The sequence below is a fragment of the Octodon degus genome, unplaced genomic scaffold (assembly GCF_000260255.1).
Source record: "Octodon degus isolate 3935 unplaced genomic scaffold, OctDeg1.0 scaffold00126, whole genome shotgun sequence".
NCBI classification, from domain to species: Eukaryota; Metazoa; Chordata; class Mammalia; order Rodentia; family Octodontidae; genus Octodon; species Octodon degus.
In genome coordinates this window covers 5,775,795-5,782,109 of record NW_004524702.1, presented here as the reverse complement: position 1 = coordinate 5,782,109, position 6,315 = coordinate 5,775,795, and the positions used below count along the sequence as shown (strand labels likewise).

At 50.9% G+C, this 6,315-nt stretch overlaps 1 protein-coding gene across 8 annotated transcripts in view; it reads left to right on the top strand.

Annotated features, from left to right (window-relative positions):
- The first annotated feature begins 4,259 nt into the window (after nucleotides 1-4,259).
- The window catches only part of Map4 (microtubule associated protein 4), a 171,084-nt gene continuing 169,028 nt past the window's right edge, over nucleotides 4,260-6,315 (top strand). For 3 of the 8 annotated variants that reach the window (XM_023700696.1, XM_023700694.1, XM_023700693.1), the window contains exon 1: nucleotides 4,262-4,401. The gene's annotated coding sequence lies outside the window, so the exon portion shown is untranslated. Of the gene's footprint in view, nucleotides 4,402-6,315 lie in introns of all 8 variants that reach the window. The other 5 variants (XM_023700695.1, XM_023700698.1, XM_023700697.1 and 2 more) reach the window with 4 other exon arrangements.

Genomic DNA, 6,315 nt, shown 5'->3' with positions numbered 1-6,315 from the left:
AAAAAAAGTTGGCAGCAACTGGGCGTAGCTGGGGTTTAGACACTCCCACTCCTCCCAGCACTCTCTTTAACATTATGACAAATAGGTTCGCTGACTTGCCCTCCCACATTTTTTTTTTTTTTTTCTAGGTGAGACAGAGTCTCCCAGGCCCACTCTGAAATTACAGTGATCAAGAGATAGCTCAGTAGAATAAGTGAGTGCCTGGCAAGTGCAGGGTTCTGACTTCAATCCCTGGTTCTGCAAAAAAAAAAAAAGAAGAAAAAAAAAATTAGAGTGATCCTCCTGCCTCAGCCTCCCAAGTGCTGGGATTACTGGCAGGGGCCATCACACTCAGCCTTTAGCTTGGTTTTGAGATAGTGTCTTAGTGTATAGTTGCAGCTGGCCTTGAACTCACTATGTAGCCAAAATTGGGCTCACTCATGGCAATCCTCCTGCCTCAGTTTCCTGACTACTGGGACTACAACAGTGCCCGGCTTGGCTTCTCGCTAGCAATTTCTGCTTGGCCTCTGGATGGGAAGCTCTCAAAGGCTCTCTTGGCTTAAATCACCTCTGACCATGACTCATCTTTAGTGACCGCAGGTGCTGAACCAGAAGCTGGGTGTGAGGCGCAGAAGCAGTAACAACCAAGATGAAAGCCAGGTGTGGTGGTGCATGCCTGTAAACCCAGCACTTGGGAGGCTGAGGCAGGAGGATCAAATGAGTTTGAGGCTGGCCTGGGCTGCATAAAAGCCTGTCTCAAAAAACTGAAAAACCAAAAGTCAAACTAAAAAAAAACAACAAAAAACCCAAAACAAAAAAGGGCTGTCTTACTACATTCCTGCTGGCAAGGCTGAATTCTGTATAAAGCCCGTAGGTGGCCAGTGGCGATCTCTAGGGGATGTGATGGTTGGGATCAGAATTGGAAAGAAGTTAGCGGCTTTTATTGTCATCTAAGGATTTAGAGCAGAGGACAGGAAAACTGGGAGAAGCCAGGTGTCTGTTGAGGGCACCATCACATGTGCAGCCTCACAGTCACAGCTGAGAGCAGTTATGGCTCGTAGCCAGGAAGTGGATCCTGGAAAGAAACAGGAAAAACAAAAAAAACTAAAAATGAAAAAGGAAGGTATAGGAAGAACACTGAGAAGGAAATCAGAGGGTGTGTTCCCTGGCTCTGGGCCTACCACTCAGTAGCTCTCCTCTCACCTCTCAGGCACGTCCTCAGGGCTCACAGGACCTGACAGAATTTACCGGAGAGACTGCTCTGGCACATGGTGCCAAGGTGGGTGCCACGGTACCTGGTGTGGTAGAGAAGTGCTGCTCAGGGCCGGGCAAACAGGAAGCAGAGAATGAAGAAGGGAAGAGAGACAAAACCTACCAGGCCATACCCCAGTGACCCCTCCTAACGGTGCATGTAGGTATAATTTAGCATGGGACAACTCCACTAAGAAACACAGCGTCCCTTGACCTAGTCAGTGTCTGTGATCACATGAGGATCTTGGGGGCAGCTATATAAAAGCTTTAACACGCTACATCCCTGAGTCTCTTTCCTCAGCTTCAAAATGGAATCATTATGCTGACCTGCCTGTCTCAGAGTTACATGAAGCCTAATCTGGCATTCCAGAGAGCAAAGCAACTGGGAGGTGAGCTTCAGGACCAGGCTTTACAATGCCAAGGAGTGCAGGGCCCTGGTCTGCAACCCTCTCATTTGAGACTTCAAGGGGAGCAGTGAGTTTTATAAAAAAGTAGCCTCCCCCTTCGTGCTTTTAGGGTCAGGTACATTAAATCAACCAAAGGAGGAGAGATTATAGGACATAGGGGAACCCCCCAAAGTGTAAGTTTCACCACAGGCATTCTGAAGATAAACACAGGTTCTTGTCATCAGTCTAGAAGTCAAAAGAATAAGGAAACACTTAGCAGACCTTGAAAGAAGCAGTTGCATTTTGAGGGAGAGGAAACCCATTGTTCCACACTGCACAGTGAGCCCACAGGGAGCAAGAGGTGGAGGAGACTGCATTGGATGGCCCTTGCCCCAGACCAAGAGGAGGAACCTGAGGACCCAGATGGGAAATGCTTGCCCAAGGCCACACTGCTGGTTCCTGGCACAGCTGGACTCTAATGTGGCTTCTCAACTTGCACTTCAGGGCTTTTCCTCCATGTAGATCAGTTGGGATTGCATTTAGCCACAAATGGTAGAGAAGAATGGGCTTGTATCAGTAAGGATGCAGAAGCTGGTGGTATAGCTTGGTGGTACAGCATCTGCCTAACGTGTGCAAGGCTCTGGTGTGCAAGGCTCTGGATTTGATACTCAGAACCATCAGAGCAAAGTAACAAACTTGCCGGGTGTGGTGGCCCACACCTGTAATCTCAGCTGAGGTAGGAGGATCCAGTGAGTCAAGGCTAGCCTGAGCTATAAAGTTGAGAGCCTTTCTCAAAAAATAAAAGAACATTTTTAGTTCAATTTATAGAGAATTTGGTCTAAACTTGCTTTGTCCTATCTTTAATAAAACTTTGCTACCATTTACCCATGTCTTGGTCAATTCTTTGTTCGATACAGAAATAACCTAGAAACCACCCCCAAGAGGAGATGTTAGCTTGCCAAGAGCCGGTTAATATGGACCACATAAGTGTTCACTAGGGGTTGGGAATCTTTGCTCCTTTGGACCAAGTCTATCCTCCATGACTGTAATGTAGACCAAACAGTAATTTTGTTTTCTAGCAACCACTTCTTATTTATTTCCCCAATTCATTGACTATTAGAAATTACTGCTCCCCTTGAGGTTTCATTTTTTTAATTATTTATTTTTTTATTTATTACATTTATTTATTGTGTGTGTGTGTGTGGCCAGCTCAGCCCACCAGGGGGCGGAGCTGGCTGGCATGTGGTGCTGGGGGATTGAACCGCGGTCCCTGTGATTTGCTAAGCTTGTTGTAAGTAGGTGCTTTAGACCACTGAGCCATCTCACCAGCCCAAAGGATTAGGAGTAATTACATTATATATATATATTTTGTATTTTAGGGGAGGGTCTTCAGGGTGTTCAGGGTCTTACTACTAGATCAGACTTGTAGTGATTCGCCTGTTTACAGCCTCCCAAGAGCTGGGGTTACAGGCTTGTGTCACCACCCCCAGTTTCAATTGTGTCTCAGTGCATCCCGGGGGCGGGGCCAGCGTGGCAAGCCCGGGGATCGAACCCCTGGCTCCTGGGCCTGCTTGCAGGTGCTTTAATCTGCTGAGCTATTTGTCTGGCCCTGTTAGTTTTTATATAGCTGTCCCCAAGATCCTCATGTGACCACGGGCACTGACTCGAGTCATGAGGATGCTGCACTTAACACATATTCTTTTTAAGTTCCCTTACCTATTGTCTTTTTGAGACAAGGTTTCACTACGCAGTTTAGGCTGGCCTTGAACTCACTTTGTAGCCTTGGTTGGCCATGAATTCGTAGTAATCCTCCTGCTTTAGCAGCCTGAGTGCCGTGATTATAGGTGTGTGTCACCACGCCCACTCCAAATTATTTTAAATAACATCGGATTTAACCAAATATTATACTCCACTGAAATCCATTTTGTTTCTCACTCAAGTGCTGAGCAAGCCCGATCCTGCATACCGTCCCAGAACCTGCGCGTTTAGGGTGATATGGTTGTAGATTGTAATCAATTTTGTTATCAATTATCTCACTTGTGACTAATAAGAATAAATGAGATATTTTGTATATGTTTCTCTATTGTCTCGGAAATCCCTTTACATTTACAGACATTCTCAACTTGGACCAGCCAAATTTCCTTTGCAGAACTCGGGGGCCAAGCGTGGAAGGCTCCCCGTCGCCCCTCTTCCCCATCCGTCACTGCCCCTCCTCCCCATCCCTCACGGCCCCGCGGGGTCCCTTCCAGCAAGAAGCCGGCCGCGCCCGAAGCCCCGCCCCACCCCGCCCACTTACGTCACAGAGCCCATAGTCTGGTTTGAGACCCAAGCCTAGGCCGGCGTTCCAGATCCCTCACCTTCTCGGCTCTAGGTAGCCGGGCTCTACAAGCAAGCGGCCGCTGCCACAGCACAGCGGGCCCGGGCAAGCAACCTGCTCTGGCGCTCTCTAGCCCCAGAGCAGCGGTGTAGACCCCCCAGGCGCACCTCACCATCAACGGCCTCGGCTCGTGCTGCTTCCACGGGGAGGGTGAGGCGCCCAGGCCGGCGCCCATTGGCTCCTGGCGGCCCTCAGCCCGCCTCCTCACCACACCTATTGGCCGGGGCGGCGGAGCCCGCTGGGTAGGCGGTGGCGACGCCCCGCCCCCGCCCCTGCCCCGGCCTTCTGGAGGGCGACGAGGAAGCGGCCACCTCCCTGCGCCCCGCCCCTCGGCTTGCTGCAGGCTCTTGCGGCTCCCGCTTCTCCCGGCTCCCTCCAGCTCCAGCTCCGGCTCGGTGTTGGCGGCAGGTAGGTACAGTCACCGGCGCGCGCCATCGAAGGGGCGAGGCTTAGAGGCTACTAGGGCTGTGAGCGGCGCCCCAAGGCCAGCCGGGACCCTGCAAGGCCCGCCTGAGGCGGGGAAGGGCGGCGGCCGCGCGCCTCAGGGACGCGGGGGCGACGCGCACGGGGCGGGCAGCGGCCTGCAGGCGACTTTCGGTCCTCTGGAGCGGGAGGAAGCGGAGTGGGGTGGGGGGGCCGGGGCTGGGGCCGGGGGCCTGTGTGGGCTCAGGATGTCGGGGGCTTGGGAGCCTTCTTCGGAGGAGTTGGGGGTTCCGCTGGTGTGGGACCAGGGCTCGCCTTGGGACCGTCCCCTGGGAGTTATGGGAGGTCTGCGCGTCTGCCCCCTTCGGGCGTGGCCCTAGCGCTTAGGGAGCGCCAGCCTTTCTATGTGTGGCTGTAGAGTGCAGACAGGTCCCCGACATTGAAGGTGGGGACAGCGGAGTGGAGATGGGGACCTTAGGGGAGATTGGAGACATCTCTCGGCGGAGATTGCGCCGGACCACATTTTTCGTCAGTGTGTTCTCTAAATTCATTTATAGTTGAAATCGCCTCGTACACTGGTTTTAGGGGTTTTGCTCGTCTCTAGAAATGTGTAAGTTAAATGCATTTGCTGATTTGCGGAGGAAACGGGGCTTTTGTTTTAGGACTCCGATATGGGGTGAAGCGTGCACACCTAGGGAAGGCTAGGGTTACCCAGGTTTCAGCTGGAAACCCCCTTTTCTCCTTTCCCTCCTCTGGTCCAGTTACACTATTGCTCCCCAGGGCCTCTCGATTCTCTTTTCTCTGGCTGCATAGCACTGCAGTCTCGCTGTGTGTGTGTGTGTGTGTGTGTGTGTGTGTGTGTATCTCCCGCCCATTTTCCTGCTGTTGCGCTTTTGGCAACTGTCTCTGCTCTTTCCCAGGGATGGTTGTGGCATTGCATCAGGGGATATTTGTGCTTGTAATTTGCTCACTCAGCCCGGGAGGAGGGAGAACTGTCTGCTGCCGAGTGGGGGGGGGGGCTGCCATACGGTTGGCTGGGTAGGCAGAGGGTTGGGTGTGGTGAGGCAAATTCAGCTGCTCCAAGCCTACGGGGTAGCACTGCCCAGTCATCAGTCAGAGATTCAAAGACCAGCAGCAGCTATTTTTATAAATCAATCCTGAATCCAAGCTGAGCACATGGATTTAGAGTGAACAGTTGTCATGATCGAAACTATTACAGGCTGGGTGTTTGGTAGACAACATTAGAGTTGCTAAGCAGGAGACTGTATCTATAGTGCGGTGGGTACTTGGAACTTTGGAACTTTGCTTTTCTTAACTCTCTAGAATGGGACTGTCTCCAGGGATTACTTATTTATTTAGTTTTGACTTTTTGGAGACAGTATTTTGTTGTGTAGTTCAGGTTGGTCTTGAACTGATGCCTCCTGCTCTTGCCTCCTGACTCCCTGAGCGCTAAGGTTACAGGCTTGTGCCGCCATCCCCAGATTTAATTTTATGTACTTTTCTTGGCCCCCTCTTTTTGAGACAGGGTCTCTATGTAGTTCAGGCTGGCCTTGAACTCATTATGTAGCCCAGGCTGGTCTCTAGCTTACAGCGATCCTCTTGCATACAGGCATGTGCCGCCACACTGGCTTTATTTATTTTGAGACAAGGTGTCACTAAGTCACCAAATTGCCCAGAATGGGCTTGAATTTGGGATTTTCCTGCCTTGACCTACTGAGTGTTTTGATTACAGGCATGCACTACCACTGGGTGTTCTTTAAATTCCTGGAGTTACATTTTTTTTTTTTTTTTTTAGATGAAATGTCTTCAATCTTCCTTTCAAATTTAGTTTTAAAATAAAATGAGGGCTGGGGAGATGGCTCACTAGAATAAGCGCTTCCCTGGCAAGCACAAGGGCCT